Here is a 14,277-nt window from a genome sequence, read left to right as displayed (position 1 = left end):
TATTTCACTTAAATCGTTTCCATATTCCACATTCTTACCCATTTTTAACTGTAAAAACATTTTCATTAGCTTAGCAGGCAAATTAATTTATCTTTCAAATTGAATGGTCAACACTTGTTCTTTTCAAAATTCAGAAGTTTAAATTCATTATAGTTGATGTCAGTGGAATATTTCTAAAAAGTTATTTTCTGTAAACCTAGCAGATAAATTACTTCCTGTTCCAGGAAAATTGATCAACTTTTTGTTACTTTCCGAGTTCAGAAGTTTAAATTTGTTATGGTTCACACCATTTATAATTTTCATACCCTTCTCGTTATGAGCCCACAATTTATTCTCTCTTGAACTGCGGATAAAATCATTGAACCAAGGAGGAACATTAATTGTCGATAACTTTTAATCCAAAATATAGAATCGTACATGAAGGGAAACTAAGCTTAATGGCGAAAGGGGGTAATAAAGAAGAAGAAAAAGGAGACAAGTGCTGCAGAGTATAAGTGATCGTAGTAGAGGAATGTAGATACTAGAAAAATAATTGCAGAAAATAAAAGCACAGAAGCACAAACAGTATCGACATTTCGAATTACCTTAATTTTTAGTCCAACATATGGATTTCCTTGCCTGTTTTTTTAAAGTCACACTAACACATTTGAAGGGTTTTGGCGATGCAAGGATGGGAAAGGGCTGCGAATGGGAAGGTAGAGGGAGTGGCCTTATTGAGGTACAGCCCTATTAGTTTCCTAGTGTGACAGTGGAAAAACACGGTAAGCCATTTTGAGGGATGACGTCGGTGCGATTCGAAACCACCACGTCCCGAATGCAACCTCAAAACTACGGGACTCTAACCGCAAAGCAAACTCACTCGGTCATTGAAAAGTGAAGAGAAGAAGGATCGAGTGACTTGGGCGTGGTTTGGACCGTGTAGCTTTTATTTTATATTCGAGAGATGGTGTGCTCGAATCCCACTATCCGCTACTCTGACCATGGTTCTCCTCAGAGAACCGTCACATCCTTCCCATTCCTAGAACCCTTTTCTATCCTATCGTCGCCAAAACCTGTGTTAGTTGGTGCGACGTTAAGTCACTAGACAAATAAATTGAATTAAATAAATTATCGTCGACTTATTTACACGTAATGTACTGTACATGGAATGAGGTCTAATTTATTCAACAAGGATGGGGATAAGTTTTAGAAATTTCAAGGAAAGATTATGATGCAAGGGGAAGGGAAACATTTACGCGTTGGGGAGTGTAGAATAAGCTCAGATACAGTATACTCAATGAGATAAGTAAATAAACAAATTACTTCTTTTTTGGCTATTTGCTTTACATCGCACCGACACAGATATGTTTTATCGCGACGATGGGATAGGAAAGGCCTAGGAATGGAGAGGAAGCGGCCGTGGCCTTAATTTAGGTACAGCCCCAGCATTTGCCTCGTGTGAAAATGGGAAACCACGGAAAACCATCTTCAGGGCTGCCAAGAGTGCGGTTCGAAAAACAAATTACGAAGTACAGCGTTTTTGTCAGTAATATCTGATCGGGGAAGTAAAATAGAGAACTCAGAATGCATTTGGTACCTTACCAATGGAAAGAGGAGGTAGAAGGAAAATTTCGTGAAGAAATAACGGACAAGAGGAAGTAGAAAGGAATAAGAGGAGGAATAAAAGGGCCATCCTGTCAGATTTCCAGTCTTGTCGGTCATTAAATGTAGAGCCTAACCATTGCCTCCAAAATGTCATTCTGCCAATGCAACCCTTCCATTGCCCACAATAGGACCTACACTTCTTCATTCACCTCACATGTACACATGACAAAATATGGTTCATTACACATTTTCACCCACTATAATGCCCCCATTATTGCCGAGCTAAACCCAGCCAGTGAGCGAGAGATTCCGGGGTGGACCGTTCGTTCATCGCTTTCTGTTTTCAGAGGCATTTAAGGGGAAAAGGGGTGACGCCCAAGCAAAAAAGAAAAATTAAAAACAACACTCTGACATTTTTTGACATAAGCATCAATGAACAACAAAATATCCTTGCTGAGATTAAATACAATGCTCATTCATGATGTCTGATCTTCCTGTAGCAATTAACAACCAATTAAACATAATCCTCGTCTTCCAGCTCTATGGTTAAATTCTGGAATCAAAATTAACAAAAGATTAGGCCTTCACTGCCTTCAAAAATTAAAAACATGTGTTTGAATGAGAGTACCTTTAGGCTTCTATAATAATTTAATCTAAATTAGTAGGCAGCTATCTCGCTTATTACTTCATAATAAATTAACTTAATTTTACAATAATTTATTACAATCTCAACACGTGGTCAATGTTAAATACTGTTGAATTTCGTTAACTAAGGTATGTAACGTCCATTAATAACACCAGTAGAAATTCTGATGGAAAATCTTAGTTGACTCCAAGATTATAATTAATTAATTATTATTAGTAATTTCCAAACCTATCTGTGTAGCATTTACTGTTATCATCACACGATCGTGTTTAAAAATTAGTGTATCTCACTAAACAATTCTCACTGTAATTATGACACACATTCGTTCCAATTAATTAATTAACCAATTAATTATTATCATCATTACTCCTTATCTCCTAAGTTCAAGCTAAATATTGCCGTTTGTTGACATTAAATTTATACTTGCATGGCATTTAAAGTTTCAAATCTGTTTGAAAATATTTAGGAAATTTTAATATACATGCACTGAAAATTTTCTCATAACCACTTGTGAGTTAGTTAAGGATTAATTTTTAAATCGCTTGCCTTTGCTGGAAATGAACTCGACGATCTTTCGTCTAAATCTTTGGTAAGTGCAAATTAAATCCTAGCCTGGTCTTACTCGACGTTATTCTCAGCAAATTGTTCCTTAAAGTATGCTAAACAAGTCATCATGGTGGAAAATCAACGTTAAAAATAATCCGTGCCTTCGCGATAAACGCACGACCAAATTAAAATACACTGAATAATTGAAAACATGAAAATATTCCTAATTACAACACACACACACACACATCACATTCACACAAGGTAAGACGTATTTGATGTACACCAGCATGGCAAGGTTATTCCATTTGGTGTGTAAGATGTATGAGACAGGAGAAGTCCCATCCGATTTTCGGCAGAATATTGTTATACCTATTCCCAAGAAAGCCGGTGCTGACATGTGTGAAAACTACCGCACCATTAGTTTAGTATCTCATGCCTGCAAAATTTGAACACGTATTATTTACAGAAGAATGGAAAAACAAGTTGAAGCTGAGTTGGGAGAAGATCAATTTGGCTTCATAAGAAATGTAGGAACACGTAGCTACCTTGCATTTTCCATCCACTTCATTCTTTAATCGCCTATATTCCTTTCTGCCCTCTTCATTTCTAGCATTCTTGTATTTTCGTCGTTCATCAATCAGGTCTAGTATCTCCTGAGTTACCCACTGATTCTTAGTTGATCTTTTCTTCCTTCCTAACATTTCTTCAGCAGCTCTACTGCGTTTTTCATTACTATCCACTCTTCCTCTATTGTGTTTCCTTCAGCCTTTTCATTTAGTCCTTGTGCAACATGTTCCTTGAAGCAATCCCTCACACTCTTTTCTTTCAACTTGTCTAGATCCCATCTTTTTGCATCCCTTCCTTTCTTCAATTTCTTCAACTTCAGATGGCATTTCATGACCAGCAAGTTGTGGTCAGAGTCCACGTCTGCTCCTGGGAAAGTTTTGGAATCCAACACCTGGTTTCTGAATCTCTGCCTAATCATAATGAAGTCTATTTGATACCTTACAGTGTCTCCAGGTCTCGTCCACGTATACAGCCGTCGTTTGTGGTGTTTGAACCAAGTATTGGCAAGGACTAAATTATGATCAGTGCAGAATTCAACCAGCCGACTTCCTCTTTCGTTCCTTTGTCCCAATCCAAATTCTCCTACTGTACTACCTTCTCTTCCTTAGCCTACCACTGCATTTCAGCCTCCCATCACAATTAGATTCTCGTCACCTTTTACATATTGTATTAAATCTCTATCTCCTCATATATTCTTTCGATTTCTTCATCATCCACTGAACTAGTAGGCATATAGACCTGCACTATTGTGGTGGGCATTGGTTTGGTGTCTATCTTGACGACAATAATTCTTTCACTATGCTGGTCGTAGTAGCTTACCCGCTGTCCTATTTTCTTATTCATTATTAAACCAACTCCTGCATTCCCCTGTTTGATTTTGTGTTGATAACTCGGTAGTCACCTGACTAAAAATCTTGTTCTTCCTGCCAACGTACTTCACTTATACCAACTACATCTAACTTTAGTCTATCCATCTCCCTTTTCAGATTCTCTAACCTACCACAACGATTCAAACTTCTAACATCCCACGCTCCGACTCGCAGAATGTCAGTATCCATCTTCCTGATGATCGCCCCCTCACGTGTAGTTCCCACCCGGAGATCCGAATGGCGGACTAGTTTACCTCCGGAATATTTTACCCGGGAGGAAGCCATCATCAGTACATCATTCATACAGAGAGAGCTGGATGTCCTCGGGATTTAGTTACGGCTGTAGTTTCCCGTTGCTTTCAGCCGTGTAGCAATATCAACACAGTTAAGCCATGTTGAATATTATTACAAGGCCGTATCAGTCAATCATCTAGACTGCCGCCCTTGCAACTACCGAAAGGCTGCTACCCCCTTTTCGATGAACCATTCGTTAGTCTGGTCTCTCAGCAGATACCCATCCGATATGGTTGCACCTGCGGCTCGGCTATCTGCATCATTGGGACACGCAAGCCTTCCCACCGCGGCAAGGTCACATGGTTCTCTATAAGAATTTCCTTTTGTTTTGCCCTATCTTCGTAACTTTCTTTCTGGACAAGATTCTTGCTGAGCATAGGCACACTAGCTTGACTAGTGTTACGGAAGGGACTTTGATTCGTATGGCTTTATTGAACTGAGTGGCCGAAAGTCATGAAAAGTCAATGTATGTGATGTTAATAAGGAGTTGCTCCTCGGCAAGCCCTGGAAACGGCAGCAGTATGGCGAGACTTCGACTCTACCGGGTGTTGGAATCGTTCTGGAGGAATATGGACCCACGCATCTTTCACTGCTACCCTCAATTGGTCCTGTGTGGTTGGTTCGTGATTTATGGAGCGTACACCAGCATCCCATAATTGTTCGATTGGATTAAGATCGGGGTATTTGGACAGCCAATCCATGGTCATAACTACACTGGAGTGCTCCTCCAAACACCTGCGTGCCACCACAGAGCGGTGACATGGTGCATTGTCCTGTTGAATCATGACATCTCCATCAGGGTGCTCTAGGGCCAGAAAGGCCGTCACTGTTCCATGGACTATTGCCGATGTTCGCGGGTCCATGCACGTTGTTGAGCACTGTGTCAACAAAGGGACACGAGTTGGTCGTCGGCCGGTGAATCATATGCGGTGCAATTGCCTCATTACAGTCCTGGCAGAAATGAGTTCCTGGCTCCCAACATTCAACTGGGCGGTGATCTGAATCACAGTAGCCCGTCGAGCGCCCAGTAGGGTTGTGCGGAGGTGATGTCCGTTCGTTAATTACCTTAGGTCTTACCGTGCGGTGATTTACGCGGGTGATAACATACTCTCTACGATATTGAAGATCAACCATCGACACTGTTGACTTCGGAAACTGGAATTCGCTCGTAATCTTCACAATGCTATGACCCATGTGCCGTGCACCGATGATCACCCCACGTTCAAAGTCGGTTAACACGCGACGTGCTGCCATCTTTACGACTCTGGTGTCTGTGACAGACTGCTCAGCTATGCCACAGCTAGCCGCAACATTCAGAGGTCATACACGGCACGTTTTCTGATGGGACACCCCTTCCCGTGAGTTTTGGCCACTCACTGTATTATTATTATTATTATTATTATTATTGTTATTATTATTATTATTATTATTTATATTATTATTATTATTATTTATATTATTATTATTATTATTATTATTATTATTATTATTATTATTATTATTATTATTATTATTATTATTATTATTATTATTATGCTGAAGAAGAATCCTAAAGATCTCATGCAAAGAGAGCGTAACAAATTGGAAAATACTTCAATAGGTTTGGTGAGAAACGAACCGTTTTGAGAAGTGTTATAGAACGCTACGGTAGGTCGATTGGGAATCTGTTTAGACCCTACCCTTTCATAGTAAATCTCCGAGACGAAAGGACGCTAGCAAACAACATTAGGGAGCGTCGATGACTAAAATAATAATGACAACAATAATAACAATGGTAATTCTGTACGGACTATGGCGGAGCCTTACATTGATATTTCGAGTTGACGCCTATGGGCGGCCTACGCATCTGTGAAAACAGGGTCCTACCTGGGATGACAGCACGCACACACACACACTCATAAACACATACAGAGTCCCTGAGCTAGACGAACTAACAAATGAAAGTAAAAATCGACGATCCGGCTGGGACTTGAATCAGGGACACCTTAGACCAAACTCCAGCACTATTATCGGTTAGCCACCGATCTGGGTAAGACTACAATACTATCCAGTTGGTAATCCATGAGAATCGAGATCGCTACAGGTACTTTGTCAGGAGAATATCGTGCATGCAACACTAGTATGTGCTGTAAATATCTTGAGACTTCTACTTTTACGACGTGTAATCCGAAGGACAGATTCAGGAGTTCTTGTTTTAACAATCCTGCACGCGCTATGTCCACGGCTGTCTTGATGAGAAACCAGTGGCGATGCCATTCAGTTGTCACGCACCCATCAGAGAAGTAGGTAATATTCGACAGCTAACATCCTCTCTATTGTTAAGGATCTAAGAGCCGCAGTGGCCTTCTTAGGTTGCTCGACTGGGGAACTCCCCGGAAGTGGCATGCAAACAATAGTACTCGCACGTCTTACATAAGGCATAAACTACAAGTCTGCTACATGACCTACTGTGTAGAAGACTTACAGAATTTAATGTCGGAGAGGAAATACTATTTTGTTTGTAAATAACACCTCAGTCCGCCTCTGTGTTGTAGTGGTTAACGTGATTAGCTGCCACCCCCGGAGGTCCGGGTTCGATTCCCGGCTCTGCCACGAAATTTGAAAAGTCGTACGAGGGCTGGAACGGGGTACACTCAGCCTCGGGAGGTCAACTGAGTAGAGGTGGGTTCGATTCCCACCTCAGCCATCCTCGAAGTGGTTTTCCGTGGTTTCCCACTTCTCCTCCAGGCGAATGCCGGGATGGTACCAACTTAAGGCCACGGCCGCTTCCTTCCCTCTTCCTTGCCTATCCCATCCGATCTTCCCATCCCTCCACAAGGCCCCTGTTCAGCATAGCAGGTGAGGCCGCCTGGGCGAGGTACTGGTCATTCTCCCCAGTTGTATCCCACGACCACGAGTCTGAAGCTCCAGGACACTGCCCTTGAGGCGGTAGAGGTGGGGTCCCTCGCTGAATCCGAGGGAAAAACCGAACCTGGAGGGTAAACTGATGATGATGATGATGAATAACACCTCAAAAAATGGTCTCGTTGTGTCTCCTTTTTTGACAATTTGCTTTACGTCGCACCGACATAGATAGGTCTTATAGCGACGATGGGATAGGCCTGGGAGTGGCAAGGTAGGGGTCGTGGCCTTAATTAAGGTTTGAACCCAACTCGCCTGGTGTAGCGTACTTCATTAGGTGCTCGTCTCCTATACTCAAGCCTGCTACATGCGTGGTTTACCTCATAGAATGCCTTCAACGATGCCCCCAAACAAATGTGGATAAGTCTCTAAAGCTGAAGTTCTCAAGGGTATCGTTGTCGTTATCATCATGAGTGTTCTGCACAATTAAAGTGTGTTCCTTTTGTTGTTCCCTATCTTGAGCTATGTTATAATAACTTCCTTATTTAACGTCATCTATGAATTTTTTCCTCCATCGTCCACTTTTCTTTTCTTTTCTTCTTCTTTTTATTTACGGTCTATTTTCAGACCAACTTTGTTTTACGGGAGCGAAAGCTAGGTGGACTCAGGATATCTTATTAATAAGTTAGAAGTAACAGACATGAAAGTAGCGAGAATGATTGCTGGTACAAACAGGTGGGAACAACGGCAGGAGAGTACTCGGAATGAGGAGATAAATCCTAAGTTAGGAATGAACTCGATGGATGAAGCTGTACGCATAAACCGGCTTCGGTGGGGGGTCATGTGAGGCGAATGGAGCATGATGGAACAAACAGACAAAGAGACATGAAAAGTAAGAACCACTGATACGGTCTTGAGTTGACCTGAAACGAATGAAAATTTTTAAAATTATCAAAACAAACGAAATTACAGACAGCGGACCCCCTACAGCTATATTTATATAGACTAGTATATGTACCCGTTCTTCGCACAGGAATTCCTAATGGTTTTCACGATGTCCTCATGAATTTATGCGAAGTTACAATCCTATATTCAAACGTGTAATACGGCATGTTAAACGGATATTCTTCTAGGAAAGAACGGGGCATTAATGTGAAGTACGATAAAGCAGAATAAAGCGGAGACAGAATGAGGACAATCACAGAGTTTATTGAACAGTACAGTTCCTGGTCCGAAATTGTGCGTAATTCTTCCTATTTCTCGGTTGCTCACCTGAAACCGGGAGTGGCGCTGTTGATGAAGGTATGAAATCAAATGTTGACGATTACCTTTCTTATTATCCCTCTGTCGAAAAGAGCAAAATGGCTATTTAGTTAAAACCCTTCAACCCAAGTTCAAAATAGATTAATATCTGTAAAACAGTCCGTTAATTATATCTCCCTTGTTATTCTCCTATGATCAAGGTGCACATGAGAAATAAGTTTTAAGAAATTGATTTCAGTTAAAATTTACAATACTCCATTATAGGTTGCTCATTTCTGTTTTGTTGAAGGTTAAAGTCACTGCTTCGTGTTCCTATAAATTCCCAAACCATTTCGGGATTTAGATTCTATTGCCCATAAAACCTACCCCAGGACCGATATAAAGTTTGGTCGAAAATTATAGAATAGTTTCCCAGTTATTAGAACTCAACCAATGGATAAACAGACAAACATATACCAAACCAAAAAAAAAACCAAACCCCATGGCACTACAGCCCTTGAAGGGCCTTGGCCTACCAAGCGACCGCTGCTCAGCCCGGAGGCCTGCAGATTACGAGGTGTCGTGTGGTCAGCACGACGAATCCTCTCGGTCGTTATTCTTGGCTTTCTAGACCGGGGCCGCTATCTCACCGTCAGATAGCTCCTCAATTCTAATTACGTAGGCTGAGTGGACCTCGAACCAGCCCTCAGGTCCAGGTAAAAATCCCTGACCTGGCCGGGAATCGAACCCGGGGCCTCCGGGTGAGAGGCAGGCACGCTACCCCTACACCACGGGGCCGGCACAAACATATACCAAAGATAGAAATATGCAAATAGTCATTACTAAACTTGAAACAGATAACTGAAGGAAATTTTCGCCAAAATAGTCAATGTACAGACACCCGGTAGTTACTATTTTATTGATATAGATAAGGAATCTGCTCCATGTACAACACCTTTTTGGCTTTGTCCACTGGACTTAGCCTGTAAAACCAACAGTTAATGATATATCCCTTAATAATCATCCTATCGAAAAAGTGAACATGAGAAAATAGTTTTAGAAACGGATCTTCATCAAGTTTGGTCACTTCCTACCCGGGTTGCTCTAGTATATTTTGTGGGAGAGTAAAATCACTGTTCCTGTTTCGTATAAAACCCCACTCTACTCCGGGAAATTCAAATGCTATGGACCTTAAAACCTATCTTTGGACAGGGGGATGATAAACATGAAGTTTGGTTAAAATATTTCCAGTACTTCTGCAGTTATAAGACATATGCTTTACACGGACCCGCTTTTAGGCAAGGTACGCTCGAACTTAGACTGAAGAATGGTCTTTTAATGATATCTACTTTATTAATCCTCGTATCCAAAGGATGAAAATGAGAAAAATAGTTTTAGAAATTGACTCCCATTAAGTCACGTATATTTCTATTAACTTTGGTTGTTTACATTTTGTAGGAGTGCAAAATCACGGGTTTGGTTTCCTATAAAGCCCTAGTCAATTCAGGGATTCATAAAAAGTATTGCCCTACAAGCTACCCAAGGACAAGTGGATTGTAAATATGGAGTTTCTTAGAAATATATCCAGTAGTTTTCAAGTTATAAGAACTCAGACAAACATACAAAAAGATAAAAACAGACATAAAAGCTAAAAAATGTGGAAATGATCATTATTACACCCGAAAAAACGGATAACTGAAAAGAAATTTTCGTCAAAATAGTCAATGTACAGACACGCGGTCGTTACGAGTTTATTTACATAGATAATGTTATTGACTTTACGTCACATTAACTTTTTTACGGTTTTCGGAGACGCAAGGTACCGGAATTTAGGAGTTCTTTTACTTGCCTATGAATCTACAGACACGAGGCTGACTTATTTGAACACTTTGAAATACCACCGGACTGAACCGGGATCCATACTACAAAGTTCCAGTCAGAAGGCCAATGCCTCAACCGCCTGAGCAACTCATTCCTGCAAACCAAAATCTTAGTTTGCATTCTAACATATTACGGCATAAAAATCCTCAACCATTTTTTTAGCAAAGAGATGTTAAGAGGCTATCATCACAAGGAGGCACTAAACATTATAGATTGGAACTTTCAAAATTATTTTAATTGTAATTAATATCTTGTGACATTTCAAGCAAAGAAAAATTGGTTCTTAAAATTCTCTTTCCTAAGATTTGACCTGTTTGGGGGAATAAATCTCTGCATTTACAGAAAAGACACCCTACAGGAGCACTCTAATTTTTAAGAACATCGCTCGGGTAAGAATGGTATGTTTGCAAGTACTGATGAGGTAAGAAAATACCTCATTCAGAATTGACGAAGCTGTAAAAGAATTGAAAATTTATCTTCACCGTCACTTCCTTATTTCCATTTCTGTTTCCGTTCTATGTATATGAACTACTAGAGAGTAGTGATTACTAGAATGTAACTAGTACAATTTATTTCAAGAAGTAAATTACAAGTAAAATTACTCTTTATAAAAAGTAGAGATTATAAGTAAAACTGACCAAGAACGTAATCGTTACAAGTAATGCTAGTAAGTTTACTTAATTACATCTCAACGCTGTTACAGTATTATAAATGTGTAAATAAAAGTGGCCGCCTCTCTCGTGTAGTGGTTAGTGTTATTAGTTGCCATCCCCTCTTCCCAGGACCGGGTTTGATTCCCGGCTCTGCCATAAAAATTTGAAAAGTGGTACGAGGGGTATGAGGGCTGGAACGGGGTCCGCTCAGCCATGGGAGGTCAAATCAGTACAGGGGGGTTCAATTCCCAACTCAGCGATCGTCAAAGTAGTTTTCCGTGGTTTCCCACTTCTCCTCCAGGCAAATGCCGGGATGTAACCTAATTTAAGGCTACGGCCGCTTCCTTCCCTCTTCCTTGTCTATCCATGCCGATCTTCCCATCCGCCCACAAGGCCTAGCAGGTGATGTCGTCAGGGAGAGGTACTGGTCCTCCTTCTCAGTTGTATCCCCACCGACCCAAAGTCTCATGCTACAGGACACTGCCGTTGAGGCGGAAGAAGGGAGGTACCTCGCTCAGTACGAGGAAAAACAAAACCCTGGATGGCAAATAAATAAATAAATAAATAAATAAATAAATAAATAAATAAATAAATAAATAAATAAATAAATAAATAAATAAATAAATAAATAAATAAAAATGGACTTCCTTTTCAATTAAAGAATGAAAAAGGTGGTAATTTGCACATTAATCAGTAGTGGAGTTATGTAATGGCTTAATTTTGATCAGTTGATAGTGGTTCTACTTGTTGCTTGCTTCTTTTATATTGCTCCTTAGCATAGCATATTAATGTCTCTGTCAGCACGATGTTTCATTTCGTAATCTTGAAAGAAACGTTTGCTACACTGTATAGGGAATTGGCACCAGCCCAAGGTTTACTGAGATTTATTAAGGCTTCTAACCAGCAATCGATCAAGCGTAGAATTCAAGAAGCGGTAATCACTGAGCGAACGATGAAGGAGACCTTGAGCAAATATATTCGGTACATCCATCAGGGAAATAGATGTGTGGGCAAGTGCGCACTTACAAATCTCATTACCTACACTACGAGGATCAATCGTACACACTGTACATTCAGCTCATAGACCTCATAGTGGGAATGGGATAGAATAGAGGGATGTAGGTATATATCGTGACTACTGACAAGGAGATTTTTGTCACATAAAATAATTTAGTATGTAGAAATTTGGAAAATGAAAGTGAAGTTTACACATCATAAAATAAGTTTAGCTGCTATGGATAATAATAATAATAATAATAATAATAATAATAATAATAATAATAATAAGAAGAAGAAGAAGAAGAAGAAGAAGAAGAAGAATGGAGTCAGAGGGAAACGCCTAAATAACAAAATTATTCGAATTCTGAAAATCAGTTCAAGGCAGAGTCTGGAGGAACCTGGAAACACAGTACTACAAGAAACCCTCGAAACCATGAAGCAAAAGTTGGCCGCATTATCCAAGCGCCTCAAAAGATACCAAAACACCACAGAGAGAAAATCACAGAACGCAATGTTCGAAAGAAATGAGAAACAGTTCTACAACAATCTGAACGAGAGAACACAAGATGCAGCACAAGATGGAAATACGCCCAGCGAAGAAAAAATTCACAGCTACTGGTCGGGAGTATGGTCGAACCCAATAGAGCACAATGCGGAAGCCCATTGGATCAGTGAACTGAAAGATAGAAGTAATGAAGTGAAGCATATGGCAACCAAGGCTGTTGAGATCGGAGAAATACAACAGAGCATCAAGAAACTGCAGAACTGGAAGGCCCCAGGCATTGATCGTATACACAATTATTACTACAAGAAATTTACATGTACTCATTTCCTTCTGACTCAACATTTCCAGAAATTCTTAGACAACCCGGCAACATTCCCAGCTTTCCTGTGCACCGGCATCACATATCTGAAACCAAAGGATGAAAATCTGCAAAATCCAGCGAAGTATCGGCCTATAACATGTCTATCTACTCTATATAAGATATTTACATCTATAATAGCCAACAGAATTATGAAACACTGCGAGGAAAACCACATCATTGCCGAGGAGCAAAAGGGTTGCAAGAAGAATACCAAGGGATGCAAGGAGCAACTGATTATCGACACTGTGGTCCTGGAACAAGCACACTATAAATCCAGGAACCTATACACGTGCTTCATTGACTACCAAAAGGCCTTTGATTCAGTACCACACACTTGGCTCATACATGTTCTGGAACTATATAAAGTTGACCCCTCAATCATTCACTTCCTTAAGACGGTAATGGCAGACTGGAACACCTCACTTCACGTTTCTCTAAGAAACTACAGTGTTGCAACAAGACCCATACCAATACGACGAGGGATCTTCCAAGGGGACTCACTGAGTCCATTATGGTTCTGCATGGCATTAAATCCACTATCCTACCTACTGAACACAAGTGGGTGTGGATTTAGCATTAAGAATAAGCGAGGAGAGCTATTCAAAATCAGCCACCTACTCTATATGGATGACATTAAACTGTATGCCTCTACCAAACCCCATCTCCAACATCTCTTCTCAATTACCAAGACGTTTTCTTCAGATATAGGCATGCGGTTTGGATTGGACAAATGCAGAACCCAAACTGTCATCAGAGGATCCTACTCATCACAAGGGACACCTTTGAGTTTAAGCGACGAATCCATACAGCAGCTGGAGGAAGAAGAAATGTACAAATACCTCGGTTTTCATCAGAGCACTCGTATGAAACACCCCGACGTCAAGAGAAATGTCACGCAGCAATATATAACGCGTCTCAACAAGGTACTATCATCAAAACTGACAGCTAAACATCTTACCAAAGCAGTCAATACGTACGCCGTACCACTGCTCACATACTCCTTTGGCATCATAAAATGGACCCAAACAGAACTTCAGCAGTTACAAACGAAAACAGCAGTTTCACTCACCCGGTACCATATGCACCATCCTAAATCTGCAACCGAACGTCTTACACTCCCGAGATCAGAAGGTGGTAGGGGCTTCTTATCCATTGTCAATTTACATAGCAATCTGATATCAAGTCTAAGAGAATATTTCCACTCGAGATCTGATACATCGTGTCTTCATCATGCTGTTTGCAGAGCCGATATAAACTATACACCTCTCAATCTGTCGTCGCCAGAA

The sequence above is a fragment of the Anabrus simplex genome, chromosome 5 (genome assembly GCF_040414725.1).
Source record: "Anabrus simplex isolate iqAnaSimp1 chromosome 5, ASM4041472v1, whole genome shotgun sequence".
NCBI classification, from domain to species: Eukaryota; Metazoa; Arthropoda; class Insecta; order Orthoptera; family Tettigoniidae; genus Anabrus; species Anabrus simplex.
Note: the sequence above shows the minus strand (reverse complement) of the source record.